At 43.0% G+C, this 21,061-nt stretch overlaps 1 protein-coding gene across 2 annotated transcripts in view; it reads right to left on the bottom strand.

Moving 5' to 3' along the window:
- LOC124211581 (somatostatin receptor type 2) overlaps positions 1-21,061 on the bottom strand; it is a 52,341-nt gene that overhangs the window by 16,578 nt on the left and 14,702 nt on the right. The window contains exon 1 of one of the 2 annotated variants that reach the window (XM_046610803.2): positions 19,073-19,346. The exons of the other annotated variant lie outside the window; for it this stretch is intronic. The gene's annotated coding sequence lies outside the window, so the exon portion shown is untranslated. Of the gene's footprint in view, positions 1-19,072; positions 19,347-21,061 lie in introns of those variants that run through there. 2 annotated transcript variants of the gene reach the window in all.

The following is a 21,061-nucleotide window of genomic DNA, read 5'->3' as shown; positions in this document are numbered from 1 at the left end:
GCACTTGACCTAAAACTATCGGAAATCAGTTTTCGCCCATCGCTTAGTAAAGTGAAACCAATTGTAAAACTCAAGGCAATTGGCTGAGCTGTGATACTAAACTGAAACGAGCGTATATAAGACCGTTCGAGCTTGCAGACACGCGTTACGACTTTCTCGTCGAAGAGAGAGAGAGATAGGGAAAAAGAGAGAAGGAGAGAACTCTACCTTCAACCATTCGCATTCAGGCATATAAATGTGATGAAAATTTTCACCGACTATCTATGGATAAACACGAGCTGTGCATTATCTAATTACTACCCACACACGCATGCCGGATAGTCGGTGAAACTTTCAAAGCTTTGTGCGAAATATCGCAGAATCCAATGGAAGTTTTTTCCACGAGGATATGAATGTTTCAAGGTAATTAACAAATTCAATTAAATAATTGCTCTGAAATCGGAAAAGAATTCAATTGAATTATACCTACTCGCTTGTGTGTACAATAATTGAAGAAATAGAACCTATTTTTCAATCATTACGAAATGATTTTACCGTATCGAATCACACTTCGCAGTTCCAAACAGACTCATTGGGATTGTTGTAGTAGTAATACTTGTCGCAAAACTGAAGCAAAGCTTTTTAGTTTCGTATGAAAAATGATTCCGGTAACTCCGAGTGAATTTAGTGTAACTCGTACGTTAACGATAAGAATTCAAAATTTATCCCTAATGTAAACAAGTTACTTGCTATGTTCGAATTAGAAAAAGTTGAAAGAAAGCAAGGAAAAGCAACAAATGTCAAAACATTGACAAAGTGCGAGAGCCCCGAGTTTTTTTCTGAAAACGCGACGCGTCGCTTTGGTGAAAATTTCGCGGACAGGCGGGCTATCTGCGAAGCCCAGAAATGTCGGGACGAGTATGCTTCGCTCGATTGACGCGAATGCCCGGCTCTCTGCCCACCTAAATTCGGTGCACCAATAATATCAAATGCATTGAATTGAACCCGGTGACCCCGGCGAGTCTCTGGCAGGTGACGATGATCAGCACGTGGCAACGTGTGTGGATCGTGTCGAGGGGCGCAGTAGTAGCGTCGGGTTTTCGTCAGACACGCGGCCCACCCGCCGGACAGAAATCCCGGATGAAATTCTTCCCTGAATTCCGAGGTGACGTGATATATACTCGCGTTTCGCGAATTTATCAAAACCGATTTCCGACCCCGAGTCGCGACAACTGTCCAATCCGATTGGATCCCCGCTGACTCCGACGCTCGGTGGATATTCGAATTTAAAAATAAACATTCTGCCCATATACGCGTATTTCGTTAAATTTATTCCCACCTCTCACGGCTACTTTCACACCGTAAGACTCGAACAGATTCTCTATACTTTCTAAATCCTTGATAGTAGATTTGTCTCAATTTTGGAACGAGTTGTTTGATCTCAAATATTATCTTTACCGAGTATGTCACGGAAGTTGTTCCTTGTACAGAATGGTTAAATTAATATCAGTGAATGAAAGTTCGTTCAAAGATGAAATGCCTTTATTTAACTCTGCGGATTGTTTTTCGGGCAGAGATCCCGTCCGAGAAAAATGAAAAAAAGATTAATAAAACAGCGGAGGTAATAAAATTCTCAGCAATTCGCCTGTATCGGCGAATGAATTTTATTTGACTCGAATACATTTTTCATCTCAACGAAATACACGCGTCGAAGTTACAAGTTTTTTCTACATTTTGCAGAAAGTAATCTCGGCATTGTTTGTAGGTTGATCTTGCCGGGCACGCGGATAAAGTTCGTCGAATGTGTCGGAGACTCTCAGGTTATTATTATACAACCGCCTACCTCGTATAAATTCTATTGTCACGTTATTGCGTTTATCTTGGGAATCAATATACAGCTCTCGCGGTTCTTCGGTAAATGGGAAAACATTTCGTTGACATCTTGACCCAACTTTCCCAGCTCCGAGATTCTTTGGCACTCGAAGCAAATTTCATCTCAAATCAGCTACTAAACAGCGATAAATAGGATTCCTGACGACGTCGTAATGACGACGATCGGTTTTATTCGGCGAATATCATCCGAGTCACAGACAGTCGGACAGGAACTGTGTATTTCTGCGATTGACAAGTTCAATTATACACCGAATCCTGTTGAAAATAAGCTGGATCGGATTTTAGAGTTGGCCTAGAATAACGCAACTCTGGGAATGGATCGTCGAGTCGGAGGCGCTTGACGTTCCATTAATTATCTTCAATTTTTACAGCTCTTATCGTAACGTGTTTCAGAGGCTCGCTAATTGCCAGCAACGCGAGACACTTGACGTTATTTCGCGAGTAAACTGAGAAAAAAAAAATACAAATAAGCGCAAATCGAACGGCGTTAAACATCAGCGTTCTATTTTTAAGCCCCCTTTTGCCCCGGGAGAAGGAAACATCGAAGCATAGCTTCGACTGTTCTCCCTAATCTCTGAAACTTCTGCTTTTACTCCACGTTTCTTCACGCTTCTTCGCAACCTCCCCCCCCCCTCACCGTGCAGCCGATATTTATGTGTCATGCCCACCGTTTTTCTGCGGGGTTAATATATTTCACCGCGTGCGCAGGGCCTGCACAACAAAGAGGGAAGTTCGCGAAAACGATCGGGCCACAAAACAACTCGGATTCACGGAGGCAGAAAATGATTAAATGGATCGCTCGTGGTGTGCGCGTTTCTTTCATCGTGTACGTAAAACGAATGTACAGTATATGTATAGGATTTATAGACACTCCCCACATTTTCGAAGATGTATTATTTCATGCCAAGAAGAGAAATATAACGCTTGGCATTAAATTTTTGGACGTAAATTAGAAAAGAATTTCTTACGCGGTGAAAAGAATCGTCCAACTTCCGTCCGCTTCTTACAAACATCCATCACAGTTTGAATTTTTAAGCATAACTTGGAAAAAAAAAAAAACGAACCACCCTCTTAGTTCAGAAGGAGCATATTTTTTAGAAGCACGAATAATTCTCCATCCCCACAAAAAAGATTTTGACGACAAGATTTTGAGGAAACATCGCGTGTCGGTAACTTTTTAAACCATCGCCAATTGATCCACGTTTTTAAAATTACCACCTGATATAAACTTTGCAAAGACGTTGATAATTTCCACACGAGTTAATTTTAGCATTGATTTGAAATTTTCATACACTTTCGGACTGTTTTCTGGACAGGATTCTAAGCCAATTCACAATCGATTTTCAATATTCAGAACCCCGTGAAAAGGTTTTAGAAATATCTGCAACTTTCGTCTTTTGACAAGCTTTCGCCAACCGGGAGAACGTTTGATATCATTATCCGCCGTGCAGGCCAGATTTCCGAATCCAAGAAAGCGAGAAAGATTTTGTTCCATCTACCCGCAATCATTTGTTCCAGGTAGCGAAAGTTTGAAACGATACAGATAAATCTGAAACGATGGCGACGCGACGGTTGGAGTGCAGAATGTTGGGAAACCTAAAAGTTGCCGGGAATGTCTAGGAAAAGTTATCCACTTTGGTCAGCCACTAAATTTCTGTAATTGAGCCATTAGAATGACGTACTTCCGTCAATTCGCAATTAGCGAAGGAGTCGTCCAACCACCCGTCGGCATCCCTTCGTATGTTTTTCGAAGGATGCGCACACGGCCGTTCGACAATCGTCATTACGCATCGGCTAATCGCCATCGTGCGACTAGATCGTGCTTATGCAATCGCGAGAGGACGGAACGGACGAATGTTTACGCGTTTACTCAACAACTTGACGACGACGCGCTTTACGCCTTTTCAACGATCCACTTTCCCTCCCTTCGCTCTCTTCCGTCCTCTTGCGGCACTCAACAGGAAGACATTAAGCTCACGACTGTACGAAATAACTCTTGAAAGTTTTTTTTATTTTTTTCTCTGCACTTCAGCACGTGTGTTTCCGTATGTAAGTGTAAGTGTTTACCATGCCACGGCGATTCGGTGAAATATTTGCACCAAGCGTTTCATCCTTTGCAAATCCAGAAATGGAGGGTCTGCTTTCTGGGTCCTCATTCTCAACCCACTAAACACGGAGAACGTCACAATTCAGTCACGTTATGTAATTATTTTCGGCGGAAGCTCGAATTCTTCGACCGAAGAGGAGAGGCAGTAACGCTGGTAAAGGTTCAGGCTTCGGGGAATCTATTTTTAATTTCCTAAAATCAACGAATTGTCGTTTCTCAGCTCCAGAGTACCCAAATGTTTGCTTAAAGTACCAAGTCGATTCTCGAGTGTATCAATTCGAGTATCGGTATCTCCGACTCTTGGGAAAAGAATTTGCAAGTATTTAGATTTCAGTATCTGACTTGTTGGGAAAACTGTACGTGAATCGAGGGTGAAATTTCAACAGGTTTAAGTGTCAAATGATGGGAACACTTGGCAAATATTTACTGACTCCTGTAGCAGGTGCTTACGCCTTGCGTTTCCACTTTGGCCGGAAGAAGTGAGGGGGAAAGGCTCAAGATCAACGGATTTATAACCAGTTCGCGAACCTCCGCAGCTGCATCCGGCTCAAGATATCCGCGAAACGTGATCAGAAACAGATGAAAGACGTACAGCCAGTGCGACCACGGTTCTTGAGTACGACAGTTGTTCCAGAAGCTGAAGAATCATTTTCCTCATCTTCCAGTCTATGAAATTCCACTCGCAGCATGAATGAAATGAGATATCGCAGTTGTTTCGTGAAATTTATCGTCTCTGACCGGAGCAAAGCTGGACTTTTGCCGAATTCGAGTGTCCTCGATGATAAGAGAAGTTTTTTTAATTTGAAAAATATGTTGCCTTTCTTAGGCATAATTGTGACTTAACAAAAATAGGTACAACCGTTGCAATTTCTCTAACGAATCATACGTGAGAGAGGAACTTGCGATACTTTGATAAGGTTCCATCTTCTTGTCTCATCGACAATACAGACGTTGAACTAAGCAGCGTGAAAAAAAAAAGTGGGCAGAAATTTTTCACCGTATAAAAGTAAAACTCTCCGAGAGAAAGCTTGCACTCGAATGACTTTTTCACAAGGCTGTATAAAAAACCCAATTAAAATTTCAATTACCTTTTGTAAGGCTGAAAGTTGGCGTATTGAAAAAAGCGAGGGTTTTCCGGATCGGGTTCGACGTGAGTGACTTTTGGGAAGGCGTCTGGTTCTGAAGAGTTTTCAACGGGAATTCTCGGGTGAAAGGTGCAGACCAAGGCCTAAGTATATTCACTTACAGAAACGTGAGGCGACCGAGTGACTTCCGGCGAAGGATAAATACCCCGACATTGTGAATCTCGGCCCGAGGCGTCGCTTCCGACCGGTCAAAGGGCCTAGGATTTGATTAAGAAATAGCCGCTGCACCTAACTCTACGGCCCTACAACACCGACCGGACTTCCGGTCCGCAGGCGGCCAGGTACGCAGTCGTGATCCCGGGAAGAAATTCGCCCGGGGCACGGTAGTGAAACTTTGTCGAGGGCCTTTGTCAATAATACTTCAAAGTCCGGAAACACGCCCGTCGGACACTAGGACGGAACTGCCGCTGCAGGACGACTTATCGTCGGGCACAGAGCCGCGATTCTAGGAATCCTCGTTGAGAAGGGTGAGCCACCCTTCGACTAGACCAGTCCAGACTAGACTAGACTAGACGGGACTCGAACATCTACCGGGTGTATAGCGGGGTTAATAAATTCGCAAAACAAATACGAATTACGTAGAACCAGGGGTTGAAAAGTCAGGCTGAAATTCATATTTTATGACGAATACTTTTCTTCGTCGGTTACGGTATTGGAGGAAAAAGAAGAAGAATTGTAATAGAGAAAGTTCAGTTGTTGGTAACTTGCATGAAAAAAAAAAACACAGAAAAAACTCGCGTCATTATTCGTCTACAGTTTTTTGTTTATCCCAAAACCGGTCTCATGAAGAAAGTTGAATTTATCTCTTGACTGTGTAAAATCGTCATGCGTATCACGCATTATCGTTGAGCGGGTATCGGAAAAACAAAAAAAAAAATAAAATAAAAATACAAAGCATTACGCGATGATATTCAAAATATTATAATTAGTAATAAAATCGATATGTTTCATCAGAAATTCGTGTTTTAAATTAACGTTATTCCATGTATACAAAGTGCATATTATTTCGAATGAAATTCAGTTCGAAATACCTCACAGTCACAGCTTTCGAAGCTTTTTTTCGTACCGAATTTCTTTTTCCCTCCGGTTTTTGCGTGCTTTACGTTTCAACACTTTCTCATTCATACGAATCAACAGCGCGTCCATTTCGCACGTACGTACGTCATTCACGGAGTGACGGAGGCGTCCATTCGTCCGAACGGCAATCGGTAATCAGAGAGACCAAGAGGGCTCGACGGGGTAAAAAGGGTTGGGGCGTACCCGTATAGTTATACCGATATTACTCGGAGCTGTGTGCTTACGGTGCCGCGATGATGCTCGGCCTGTGGCTGGGCTGAAACACCCCAGAGCACACCTCGGTTTAGGTTTAATACTGCAGAACCGGGCAGGCACTAACCCACGCAATATCGGCCAAGACGATACAGGTTACAGGTATAAACTATTATATTGCGCCACTATCACCCCCCCTTTCCTCATTTTCCCCGTCTTTGCGCAGCCACAATATGTCCCTCTTCTGCCCTTTCGTCATTTTCATTTCGCTTATTCTTGTTTGTTTCACAGTCCGCGATCTTTTTTTTCCCATGCTTCCGTGCCCGTATTATTGTTAGTTGAAAAAGAGGACAGGTTTTTGGACTTATGGAACAACAGAGATCCGTATTCGGGAAATTTTCACTGAGAATATGGATTTTCGGAATCTCGCACCGTAAGATATACGTATGTATTAATAAACATATAATCGTCCGAGTTGTGCGCAAGTTGAAAAAATAGAGCAGAGTCGATATATTTCTATTTAAATAAGTTTTACGGGAAGAGGACGAGGATCTTGGCGATTATTCGTACGCTGAGAGAAATTTTTAGTTACGTTTACTTCTCGGTCCTTAACTTTTTTCAGTTTTTACCACAATCGAAAAATATAGTTCTAGGTAGAAAATGAAAATTAATTTTGTAGCTGTTACCGGAAAGTCTAGTATCCGTTACTAATCCTTCTCATTATCATCACTGTTACTATATTTTCTTGTAACCGTTGCGAAAATTTAACGCTTGTGCGACAATAAATTGACGTCAAAGCCTTGTTTAACTAAAAAAAGTAGAGACAAACTGACAAACTTACAAACTGACTTTGCGTTGCGATTACCAAAAAACGATCTACAATAGCGTAAATGGTCAGGCGTACCTCGTTTTTCGTAATTCCAACAATATTCAAACAGTTTTTTTAACGATACCTGTTTCACTGAATTTTGCTAGTTACTGTAAAAAATTAATTATTCTCAGTGTATCGAATTCGATGTGAAATTATTCCCGCACGTTCAACTGCGAACAGGGATCACGATCAGGGATGTACGAAGCTGGACTCGTCTTGGACAAGGACGCAATAAGAGTAATAATAAAATCCGTTTGTCACGTAGATCATATTATAACCCGAGTGTTGAGAAAAATGAAATACACGAATTAACCAGTTTAATTTCTACCAGATTTACGAGCTGTTTTTTTGCCTCCCGCGGTAATGCCGTCGGGGTTTCTTGTATATTGTATAATTATGCATGCATAAAATACGAGGGGTCGTGATCATTGCTGTCGTTGAGACGACGGGTTTAATTCCTCCGTGGCGTAATCGATCCGGGAATAAGCTCGTGATTATACATTGTACAATTACTGCACGTAAAAAATGTGTGAAGACAAACGGCAATTTGTTTCCAGGTGTTCGTAGTTTTTACCACAATATGAATGAGAGCGAGAGAAAACAAGAGAAAAATTTCTCCTTGTGGAACATATAGCTTGTTATTTTTATTTTTTTTTTTATTTTGTTGTAAAGCATATTTCGAGTGCCGCAAGGTCCCGGCGGGATTCCGAATTAAGCAGGAAAAGACCGAAATAAAATCTCTACGTGCTGAATGCGGTGAGGAGTAATAAAGAGGCTTGCTGGCTCGAGTGTGACACAAGTTTGTATTAAATTAGAGTGAGATCAAAAGATCTCGTCTGAAATGCTCTATTTCAAGATTCACAGTAGCGTTTTCACTCCGCGGCTTGAATCACTCTGTTTCATGACTTAAGAGTGTATTATGTATATACGTGTACAATATACATCGTGTCTGCATTAAAACCGCGGAGAAATAACCGAGGCTTGACTGTAAGTCTTAAATTTCACTTCTCGTGCTGTGCAAATCTCGCTAATCAAAAATTACGACACAGATTAGGGAAGACAAATTGCAAATGGAGGTTGTATCTTTGCATACATTGCACGAATCGCACTGATTACTCAAAGAAAACGGCGACAACATTTCCAAGTTTAATAATATCGTTTTTCGTTTCCACATACACGATGAAGAAATAAAGCGACGACGATTATATTCTTCTAACCTTAGACGGGAGCTGCACAGTCAAGATAACGCGCACGTCAATCCTCCGATATTTTATAATACTCCTCACGCAAAATTTCCTCGATTACCTGCAGGCTAATCGATTATTAATAATGTTAGGATAAAAGTTTAGGAAACAGCGACACGCGATGTTTATAAGAATTCTCATCGCGGCGTCCGAGTTTTAACGATACCGATGAGACGATGGGAAATTGCGGTGCAAAGTGGAGTTTCATAATTCGATCTTAGTTCCTAATTTTATTATCGCCACCGACTTTCAGCGAGTCGACGTTTTCCTTCGTCCCCCTCCCGCTTTTCCTATTCCCCGCCGGCTGCAGCCTCTTAGTTTTCACGCCAAGCCTTGCGGCCGATTAACCGAGATGTCTGAGGGAAAATTTCTTCAATTCCGTTCAACGATACACGCCCACGATCGTCGTAATGGTTTTCATTCATTTTTATACAAACATTTTTGTTCCTTTTTTCGCGAACACTTTTCCCGCAACATGATGTATCGGTATGAAAAGTAATTATACGCAGAACATTAACGATCAGCCACGTCAGATTCGTCAGGAATTATATTACCCATGAATCCGTGTGTGCGGTGTTAAATGTAATACCAAAAATGTTCTACAGAAGTCCACACGATTTCGGTGTTGATTTTAAGACCACTCGGTGTCAAGAATCGAACGTTTCACACCGATTATGTTTAAATTTTACACTAATAGTTGCGGACTTCTATTGACACCGTGAATTTTCCGACAGTGTAATTATACGTGTTTCGGATATCAGCGAAGCGGCGACTTCTTCTTGAATCAAGCGAGGCTATTATAATCAGGTAAAAAAATACCCCGCGACCGTATATTTATTCGGGAATTATTCCTAGCCTCTCGAGCGAGGTGAGAAAAAAAAGTCTCGGCGTAAGATCAGCGGCCGCGAAGCTGCAGCTGGACGGGAAAAACGGAAGACGTTGGAAAACTAGCTGGATAAACGACGAAGCCTATCTAAAGAGGCGTATTATGTGCAGTGTATGGTATACGTACTACGTAGATGTGTATGTACATGTGTGTGTATATATATATATATATATATATATGTATATATATATATATATATGCTTGAAGGAGAATCGAAGCGTCTCGAAAAGTCAAATATCCGTAGAAACGCGTAAATCTTTATTGAGTCGAGGGAAATCCGCGAGAGCGAATGCCACATGGGTTTATATAAAGTACCCATCCGCTATGTTCATAGTAAAGTCATTCCGCAATGTCGTTTCTTTCGCATCGAGAGGCAGCCTTTTTGCTCCTCCCAAGCTCCTCCTTCATTCTTTACCGTTTTTCCTCCGCTTTCGTTTTTCCATACCCGGTTCGCTGTATATTATACGACGTAACGATTGAAATCAAGTGGGTGCAGGAATGACGTACCTTGTACAAAATAAAGAAGAAAAGCAGACGATGTAAGTATGCGGCGATTGGTGATCGGAATATCGGGAATTTCGCGAGAAATTTTTCTTCAATTAACGAGGGACACGCGTTTCCCTGAGTGACCTTGTAAATTTCAGCCAAGGACCCGATTCCTTAGACAGGGAGTAACATTTTTCACCTGAATCTCATCGTCACGATTTTGCGCCTTGAGAGAGGACGCGAAATTTTTTCCATATCTTTCGATTTTTTAGAAAAATTAACAATCCAATGTCAATCCTGTATCGGTTGGATTAATTCTACCGACCGAAATAATCGTTTACTTGCTAATCGAAAGAATTTTAACCCCGGGTGATGAAATTTGATATTTCTTTCATTACAGGACGTGAACGCATTTTGCCATTGATATTTTTCATCCGTTTTTGCTTTTATCCAAAAATACGAATAGGAACGTGCACTTGTGCATATTTTCGTTCAGATAAATGTACGAATGGCTCTTCACGTACTACGCAGTCAATTTCAAATTCCCTCTCAAGCGAGAAATATCTATGAAAAATACACGCGCGTTTCTTCGTCGACTCTCCTCTCGATCCTTCAACGTTTTTTTCGAGTCGGGCGTCAACCTTTGAGAATTTTAAACGCGAGCTTCGGACGGCAAGACGAATTTCTACACACTCGAGGCGGCAACCGGAGGCAGATCGAAGATGGATGCTAATATATTATTATTGGGATTGAGAAAAGTGTTCGGAAATGTATTACGTTCAAAAACATATACATGCAAGCCAGGAAAGTGATGAATAACGTAAAACTGTGACTGGGGAAAAAAGCGTGAGCGCAAAAAGCGGAAGATATGAGGAAAACATTAAAATTTCAAAACCGCGTGTTACAGATGATAATGCGTAAATAGAAAATTGGCAGAGGAATTTTGTCCTCTTTATCAAAAAAAAAAAAAAACTCGTTTACCTCTGGCGCTGTACAAATGTTATCACCGTATGACGTCGATAGTGTAACAATGATGTCTGCCGTGCGTGTATCCGGTGAATCAACATGGGTGCCAATAAATATGATCAGACATCGTATTGTAAACAATTATACATTATATGTACCGTGTATCGGTGGGGCGATCAATTTAGCAAGTTTCACTGATCGTGAGTTATTATCCCGGAGCGATAAATTCAGATCCCTTGACTCCAGAGGTTTCAAATAATTCGCTGATTAATAGGTATAAGAAAAATCGAGAGCTGCGTAGAAAAATGAGATTTACACTTTTTACCGCTGAACTCGAGCTGCTATACACAATTTATACAGCAATAATTATATCCGTTCGCAGTAGTAGGTAGGAAGGCGAGATAATTATTCGGATCAAAGGGAGAAAGGGAATAAAAACTAGAAAAACCCGAATCGTTATTACGTTCTCGTAAAGAGTGGCTGATTGGAACTGACATGAAACGGTGTATAAGTACCTCAATTTTTCGATCTAATTTCCGTTAACGCAATTCCGTGATGCATGTATAATACATTTATCAATTTACGAAGCTTAATCCTTTGAAACAAAATTTTTAAGTATTCTTATCACCTATTTTACATTCATTTTTTGTACATTTACAGAACTTTTCAACATACTTGTGTGCGGGTTTTTGCTATTTCCGATAGTATACTAATAGATTTTCAATACTCGAAAGCGATAGTTGCGATATGATGTAAATTAATATTGTTAGAAACAAATTGATTGAAAAAAATCGTGAAAATTGAAGTAATAATTCATTTCCGAGAAAGTTACCCCCTCTACACGTGTTCATGTTTTACATAAATTATAAGTTTTTGGGGTCGTTGATTGCAAATTTCAAATTTCAATAGGATTTTTAAAATTCAAGATGGCGGATCCAATATCGATCGAATTCGGAGAAAAATCTCTGTCCCGGGGTTTTTGGGATCGTTGATTACGAATTTGAAATCAGATTTTGAAAATTTAGTACGGCGAATCCAATCAGCGACTCCGAAAACAACTGCATTGAATTTTCTAACCGTATTCGATCAAATTTGAAATTTTCGTTCAACGTATCGGATCTAATGCCTTGAATTTTTGAAATTTGATTTGAAACGTGTAATCAGCGACCCGGAAAACCATTGCTGAGAGTTTTTCGATCAGATTTGATCAAATTTCAAATTTTCACCGTCTTAAATTTTTGAAACCTGATTTCAGACTTGTAGTAATTTGAAAAGCTTACGTCACGTATATCCAACTTGTTCCGTAATTTCTGGCCATGAGATGTAGGTACACATATACGTATACATAGATTCCGCGAGTTCTGGTCACAGTATGCCGCAATCCTGAACGCGGTTGATCCGGTTCCAGTAGCGCGTCTAAATTAACCCTGAACAGCATCTAAGCATTGCGGTTTCGTAATACGTACAGGATTAACCGCCATCACGCTAAGCGAGTGCTCGTACGATCTGAAGGGTGAATATCGTGGTTCTGAAAGTGGCACGTGGAAGCGGGGCAAACTGTCTCGCCGATGAAAAGAGGGACCGAATCAGCGACAAGCGAAGCAAAGCTGCATTGAAGATCCCTCCGAACAGAGGCGCGAATCCTGCTTCGGCTCTGCGTTTTCCTCGGCCTGACTTTCCGAATAATGAAATAAATCGAAGGAAGTAATCCGAAGGCGGCTCGTGACGGAGACGAAAAAATCGCCACGTCACGAAATCACAGCAGGTGCCTACACGCCGCGTAACAGCCTCCGTTCCGGATTGAATATCCCGGTCGCCTTACCCCAATTTATTAAAGCTCGTTTTCGGGCTGCAACCCCGTCTGCCTGCCGACGCGAGGCGACGCGACGTAGGTAAGACCGGAAGTTTCGCTCACGTACGGGGAACGGTTACGATCGCCGATACACGTAGTTATATATACGCGATCCAGCGAGCTGGGACGACGCACGGCTCGATCCGGACTATTATAACCCATAAGGTTATATCCCGGAACGATATACACCGGGCACGGGGATGCATGCCAATACTCGGAGCGACGCGACGCCGTCGTCCCGACGTCGAGGAAGCCGACGAGGCCTCGCGTTATAACCGCCGAGTCGCTCTTTCGTCGCAGATACGGATCAAAATCGCCCCACGCGAACGCCCCGATTGTCATTCAGGGGACGAGACACGTCCGGAAGTCGTATCCGTGGTCAATATTGTTATGGAAAACAAATTCTCTGTTTCAAATTCTGAATATATTTCACCGATATTTATTTACGGGCTTAAGCGCAAATTCGTATACCTCCCGAGTTCCGGATTGCGTGGATTTTCATCTATCTTAAACTCCTGGTCTGTTCATTTTACGATTTCTATAAAGTATTTGGGAACGAATCTATCCAATTGTCACGAAAAATCGCCAAGGCTTGGTTTTCAACTTCCGATTAGCAAAGATTTCTCTTCGAGAAGTCTTTTCGAAAGATTACGTATATTCTATAATTGCTGTTTAGGCACAGGCGATTGTTGAGATTAACGGAGGGAATGAGAGAATCCAGAGAATAGATATCGCCTAAAACAAAGAAAGAAATACCGATAATATCAATGGTTGATTGCACACGGATCAAACTATTTTTAACATCAAAGCTGACTGCCGTTTTAACGGTCCGTTAAATATTTCACCGATAGCCGTGGTCGTTGGGCATTATGTGCCGCATAATAACGTACGTCAATCGCCTATCGTTTGTGTGTACAAAAGATGTAACGGTTGAGTGCAGCTGGTCAAAGCGCGAGCTCGTCGTGATTGGAAAAAAGGAAACCTGCAGTTGAAAAGCTGGTTCGAAAAACGGTGAGATAAAAAAAAAAAAAAATTGACAAATATTATTAGCAAACGTGGTTGCAAATACGCCACGATTAGCGAAATGCAATTCTGCACTGTAAGCTGCACACGATTTTCCGAAGCCCTTTACGGATAAATCGAGTGATTTGTCTGATGAATTGAAAGTTGAAAGAGAAAAAAAACACGGTTTCAAAGATTTACAGCTACGTCATTAATCGCGCCGATGATAGTTGATACGAACGAAATGCTGCTTACGTGTGATAAAGATAGGTGGTACCCTGTACCATGTGATGAATATAAATCTGATCATGTTCGAATAACACGAGCTAAGATATCAACAACTTTGAGGAAATTTTGTATAATTAGAACGTTCCAAATCGACGAACCCTGGTGTTTCTTATTCGATTATAATGCTTCTGAATTCATTTTGTTCGCCGTAAAGATCTCAAGATTGAATATTAGAATCGGATCAAGAACTTCAGAGTTTCGTGATGCTGAACGTTCTAATTTCATACTTCTTAATAATTCGCGTTATTAGAATTTGCTCGGATTTATTTCTATCGTCCGGTAAGAATGTTGTTTCACAGTACCAAATAACGTTTCTGGAGTTTTACAAAACGATTTGTTCTGTTTTTCTAAATTTTCATTCGGATAGTCGGGCCGGTTCGTCCTCAAACACACGGCGAGTGATAATCCTGGATCAGAATAAGACAGGGCAGAAAGTATCGATCGCGAAGATGAACTAATACCGAAGTGGTATGAAAAGCTGGATTATTTTTCTCCCGACATCGCGGCTAACCGTGAAGTTTCATAGCCGACGTGAGCCGTTTGTTTTCGCGTGATGCTTGCCTATTAGCTATTCATTTCGCTCTCCGCCCACGTAGGACTCTATTCTAGTTCCATAAGCCGTCTCCTTTATTACGAGGAGGTATATCGATTTGATCAGCTCCCAGTTCGGCTGACACGTACGACGTCCTTCAGCTCCTACTTGACGAGTCCTGCAGGCTACGCGTTCGCTGTTCCCGCGAAACGACGTCGGATACTTTGACGGATGGGGATGAAAAGGGAGAAACAAATACCGAAAGATGCTCGTTCTCCCAAATTCTTGCAACCGATCTTGGCTAGAATGGAGTACAGATTGCGAGACTGGCTGAGACTTGAAAAAAGTTTGCGTTCCTTGGGGACGAATGTTACGGTAAATGGCACAGCTTGAACGGATACGAAAATTTCGCGTGAATCGAAAGTGACGAAGTTGACGACTGGCTCCGTGAAAACTATGCTCGCAATTCGATCCAGCAAAATTCTGACGAAACGAATAAAAGAACGACGAAGAGTGCTTTCGTGCCGAAGAAGAAGTTCGCAATTTTTATCAAAGCGACGTTCTTCCACGATGAAAAATATATATGAGGCGTTCGTTTAAGATCCCGGGGGAGATGAATGGTTCCTTTATGAGCGAGAAGCAGCAGTTGGCAAAGAAATTGAGAGAGTTAAACGAAACGTGATTATTAGACGCATCGCAAAGGACAGAGACCTGCACATCGAAGCTCAGACATCACTAATTGTCTTGTTAGCGAAAAGGCGGACGGACGCGACGTGGAAACGAATTCCGGTTTACACAGGGGCGGAAGGTGCGGACTAAACGCCGAGTGAAATTGGCCAAAGTCAAACTACTTACCGCGAGGAAAATGAGAAACGTCACGGTTTGGCAAACGCGTAAAAGGGAGGGAAATTAGTCGCGGAACGAAGGCGGCGTTACGTAAGGGAGGAAAATCGAATAATAAAACCTTTCAAACCCTAAAAACGCGATACGGATAAACGATAATTGTACATCGTTGTTATTGCGTAACGTTGGTACTACGTATTAAATTGAATAACCTTTACCCGTTATATACTTGTATTCTTATTCTTACGTTCGTTTCATCCTCGGCTTCTTTTTTCTCCTCTGATTTTTTTTTTTTTCTATTTCTTGTACGGAAACGTCGGTACGTCGAGACCAGAACGACATCGACTATCGAACACGAGCCTCTTTTTCCTGCGACGAAAATCGCGTGGGTTAGAGACCTCGTTAGGAATAAAATCCCGCGTCTCTGCGTTTCTATCCCTTTGCTCTTTGCACGTGCGTCACGCGAATGGCGGCCCCCGCGGGTGGAGCGAAATTTTTGAATATTTCGTTACCGCGATACGCGAGTGTAAAGTGAAGGATCCATTTTGTATCGGAGAGCTCGCGAGGATGGGGGAGGAATTTTATAGGACCTATCGAGCATTTGCAAGAAGCTACGAAGCGTATTATTCTCGGTATCTTCTTCGCGGCTGGTTCGCGTGAATTCTCAAAACGTAATACAGGTTTTCCAATTTTCACTCCAAAGTTGGTCAGTTTTCATAGATATGTATGTATAGCCGTACGCTTCGCAGGTTTTCACCCAAGAAAACTATCAAAGTTCAAGGTCAGTCAGAGAAATAAGGACTGGGACGTTGAATTTAATTACACGGGATTCAAAGAATCGTTAATTGGATATCTCCAGGGCGTAACGTATGAGAGTTAAAGCTAAGATCAACACACCGGATCCAAAAGGAAGGAAGAGGAGATGAAAGAAACGAAGGAATCTTGAGGCGCGAGAAGTTGCTCCATTTTGTTACAAATACTCGACTCGAATCAACTCGCCCGCCAATCAAGCCTGATACAAATTTATTTCCCCCAATGAATCCCAAATCGATTTCATTTAATCCCCTGATCGAAGGGACCAATACGATAAATATTCTATTCATCTGCAGCTGCCCATCCACCGATTTCTGTAATATAATTGCATACACGTACGAAATTTCTTTTCCCTCATTATTTTCCTCGTTCAATCTGTCAAATTATTCTCAATCGAATCGTACGATTGGAATGTAATTTCACGAAATGAAACATATTTACTCGCTTTGCTTTATACACCGACTGTACACGGTCCAGAAAATAGTCAATTTGTACCGAACGTTTCGCTGCAGTATCCAGATGACCGTATATAAAACGCAAAGCTGTCCAAAATACGCTGCATCAAATTGGATCAATCACAAATTGAAGCGGCTAAACGAGTTGAACAGGTTAACCAATACGCGGGTGGGTGAAAATTTGAATACGTAACAATATGAATCACCGCTTGTTTCCGTACAGCGTAATTTCGTTATTCAACAACGATAATTAATCACCGCGAATCGCAAAAGAGTTGGAAAGAAAAAAGAAAAAAATGTAAGCAAAAAATGAAACGAAAGCTATCGGCAATATTTCTCTGGAGTATTCAACGATCATCGGGAAACTGAGAGAAAAAAACTGGGTATAAATCATCCTCTCCCAGGGTGGCTGTGTTTTAATCTCGCCTATCGAGTTCAGTCTCGCGACACATCGACGCCCGCTGTCTGGAACAAAGGGAAAAGTTGCGCTTGCACTTCAACGCGTAACGATGCCGAACGTTGTGCGAAACGCGCAACATGTCATATTTGTTTTACGGTAAAACCCACGGGGCATGTAACGCGGGCTGTTGAAAGGCGTTAATGGGAAGGTCGCAATTTGCACCCCTAGAAGAATGTAAAGGAAAATCGCGGCCGGCTCTAAGGGTGTAATCACACGTCTGCGGCTCGCACGGGGCGGCGTGGCCAGCGTCGCATGGCACACGGCGTACCTGTTCGAGACGGAGGGGATGACGAGACGGGGGCGCGAAGTGTAACCATGGGTATGCAGGTCATGGCGCATGTCAAAGCGGCGAGGGTGCGGCAGCTGCCGTGGCCGACGAGAACAGGGCGGGGATCCGGCTCGAAGCTCGCGAGGTTCGTTCGTCCTTTCCTTCGTTCCTTCGTTCGCCGACATTCAATCAAACGGAATCGCATCAATAAAATCTCGCCGGGCGTTGGAGAGCAACGCGACAGAGAGAGAGAGAGAGAGAGAGGAAGAAGAAGAGCCGCGACGGGGAAAAATAAACCCCGGGACAAAAAACCGAAGGATGATCGGATCATTCGCCGTTGTGGTGAGACTGGGGAGATGCAGGGGCGAATGGGGGGGGGGGGGGGGGGGAGGGGAGAAATCGGCGTCGACGTCTTAAAGTTTATCTCATTTGCAAAGTGCCGGGAGTCGCTTGGCCTGACCCCAAAGCCAGAACGTGCTCTGAATCATATTAGCGGGGCAAACAGCTGTTCCTGAGCCGGCGGACCGTCCCCCTTTCGCCACCCCCGGCTCGTCCTTTTCCTTTCATCCCCGAAAGCCGCGACGCCGCTCCAGGTGGCAACCGATTCGCCCTGAAATCCCGTGATTCCTCGTCAAGGGTTGATCAGCCCCCGGCCTCGTTCGCCACCCCCCGCCCCCACCCTCCCATCCCCCTCCCATCGCCCCAAAATTGCCTCGGACTACGAGAAACGGAAGGGATCGTCGCCGGTCGTTTATGTCCTGTGAATAATTAGCGAGATCGTTAAGACGTCGCACGTGCAAGTTTTCTCTCGGACAATCGCTACGTCGACTCTTGGCGACGACGGCCTCTGTTTCTGCACGACGGGAAGCCGAGAGCCAACGGCAATCAATCACCCTGCCATTTGACAGCCAAAAAGCAACCGACCCCCCTCTTTATATTATAAGATCATGCAAATTTATTCTCGCTATGAAATATGTTTGAATTCATATATATATATATACATATATACAGAGAGGGAGAGAGAGAGACGGTCCCCTATTATGAAGAGAGATTGCGTACACTGCGCGGTTTATACGATGTAGCGTAAACACACGATTTTATGTACAGTGTACCTTGTACCGAGAAGATGCGGAAATGAAAGCAAACTGTATATTTCCGGTCGAATTCTCTTTCTACCAACTCACGTAATCCGGCCAGATCGCGTTACGGGTTATATCGTCAAAAAGGGATAATGAAACTCGGTCGGCCCTCGCGCACTGAATACACGATGATACACGCACATACGCACACATGTGCGTATATTTATACATATATATATGTACGTACATACATATTATAGACGCGTATATACAACGTAGGTAACGTGTTGGTTTTTTTTTTTTTTTTAATTATTCTTTTTGTTTCTCAACGCAACCGGCAAGGGTGGCTTGTAACAGAATTCGAGGAAACGCGGCTGATTATACCGAAGGTAGAGTTACGGTGCCGTCGGTAAGGGTGAGTATTAAGGGTTGAATTTCGCACGACACATCGAACGAGCGACGAAGAAATTGAGATCGCATTGAGACTGAATAAAAATGCGTGGTTGACTTGGGTGAGAAATGAAACAAGCGTTGATAACGAGTTACGAATACACCTTGCAAACGACGACGGATAATACCGTGGAACGGTACTACAAAAGCGTGTTGTTTGAATGAACAAAATAATTGTCGTTACCTGTTAACAATGACATCCAGCGGATCCTCCGTCGGCGGTAAAAACATAACAAACGTCGAACGTCGTTCGTTGCGAAGGATATAACGTAACGTGACTCGAGAGTGTTGGATGCGGTTACGGAGAAATGACGTTAAGGGCGCCGTCGACGCGACGTTACGGAAAAACGGCGGCCTCCAAGACCCGAGACAACGCAACGGGGCAAGGCAAGGCAAGGCAAGACAAGGCAAGGCAAGGCGAGAGGAGATATTATACGTGCGCCGGCACCGTACACCGTGCTGGGATGCGGGAGTTACTGGGCGTCTGTGAGCGTCACGACGCCACATATTTGCAACGGGGCGTCGCGACGCATGCGCAGATTGAAAACTGAGCAGTAGAGACGGCCTGCCAGCATCTGCATTGAATAATCCGAATCTCTATGACAATTACGCCTCGGCGTATAGGCGGTAGAAGTGGAGGAGGAGGAGGAGGAGGAGGAGGGATGAGGGGGGGGGGAGGAGGAGGTTTTCGGTATATTTATACGCGATCCCGTGCCGTGCCGGTAAGGAACCCCCCCCCCCCATGTGATTATTCTACATCGCGAACCCCCGACTTTGGTCTTCGAGTTCAAAAAGCCGGTGTTCAACCCCCGTTTACACCTAATTTTAGTCCAAATCAATATATTCACCTCTTGACTTTCGCGGGTTCTACCTTACTCCCTCCCCGCCTAGTCCTTCATCCAAGTTAGGCGAATCTAACGTGTATACTAATATAATACGCTGTACCCTGCAAAAAAGATACTTTGGCGTTTCGCGGCTCTCCTGCTCGGTTTGCCACCTCGTGGCTAATAACGCTCTGCTCTGTGGGTACTATAGTACTCCTACTGTTACTACCGCTGCCTTTACCACTACCACTATCGCTGCTGATACTACCACTATTTATCTACTACCCTGATATATATTTGTATGTACGGGAATGAGAACAAGTATCCATTCTCTAGTGAAAAAGAAAAATGATACCGTACATGGAAATAAAAAGCGTAGTATTGATTATCGAAAACGCAGAAGCAAATGTAATTCTCATACCGTTATTTGAAACCGGCGGGAGGGGGATGATAGAATCGAACGAGTCGGTTGGGGGTCAGATAGTAGAATGGCCACGTAGGATTTCAAAATACAGAAGGGCTTGAAGTTATATTGCAGAAAATTCGAAATGTAGAAGGGTCAGAATGAGGGAAGTCGAGGTATAGAATCGTCAGAAGTTTTCCCATGTTCTACATCTTTGTATTTTGAGTTTTCTGTACGATGTACGAGTTTGTGCGTTTTGATATTCTACGATGAATTATATTCTTGAGTTTTTAAAATTCGCTACTGCGGCCATTCTACTTTTTCATTCGAACTAGACAGCGGAGGAACGAATCGATGAAAAAGCAGAATTCGCATTACGTGATTTTTGGAAGCAGACGAAACGGAATCGCGATTTTCGTCAAGTTTTCCAACTCGATTGAGCCGGTTTTTGCCCGATCGGAAGATAAGACGACCAGTTTCCGGCCCTCACAACGGATGTAAGTAAGCAAGACTCGTGTCGGCGGATCCTGGCACGACATTCGGATGTTTCCTTTCCTGCGATATTACAGTACAACGGATATATACTTGCAGTTTTTTGCTCACCTTGCGCTTCATCACGACGATGCAAAAACAACGGGGAAAGAAATCCATGCGACTACGTGATTTTAAAAACATTTCATTTCTGATATTTATTTATTTCTCCGCCGCACGGCGTTTGAAAATGGTTTGAATGGGTTTTACCGAGTTTCGCGTACCTTCGGGATCCTTAATTTTGATGGGTCGGTGTACATGTATATTACACCTGCATATTTATAAGTAACGAGTCACCGAATTAGATTTTCAACTTTTCTCGTTGGGATGGGTCCCTTTCGGCCGCGTCTCTTCGACCCTAATGGGGACAGGAAAAAGAAATTTCTGTCGGTAAATATTGTTACTCTGTAATGAC

This window comes from Neodiprion pinetum, chromosome 2 (assembly GCF_021155775.2).
Source record: "Neodiprion pinetum isolate iyNeoPine1 chromosome 2, iyNeoPine1.2, whole genome shotgun sequence".
In the NCBI taxonomy this organism is placed as follows: domain Eukaryota; kingdom Metazoa; phylum Arthropoda; class Insecta; order Hymenoptera; family Diprionidae; genus Neodiprion; species Neodiprion pinetum.
Note: the sequence above shows the minus strand (reverse complement) of the source record. Positions and strands in the feature narration are given on the sequence as shown.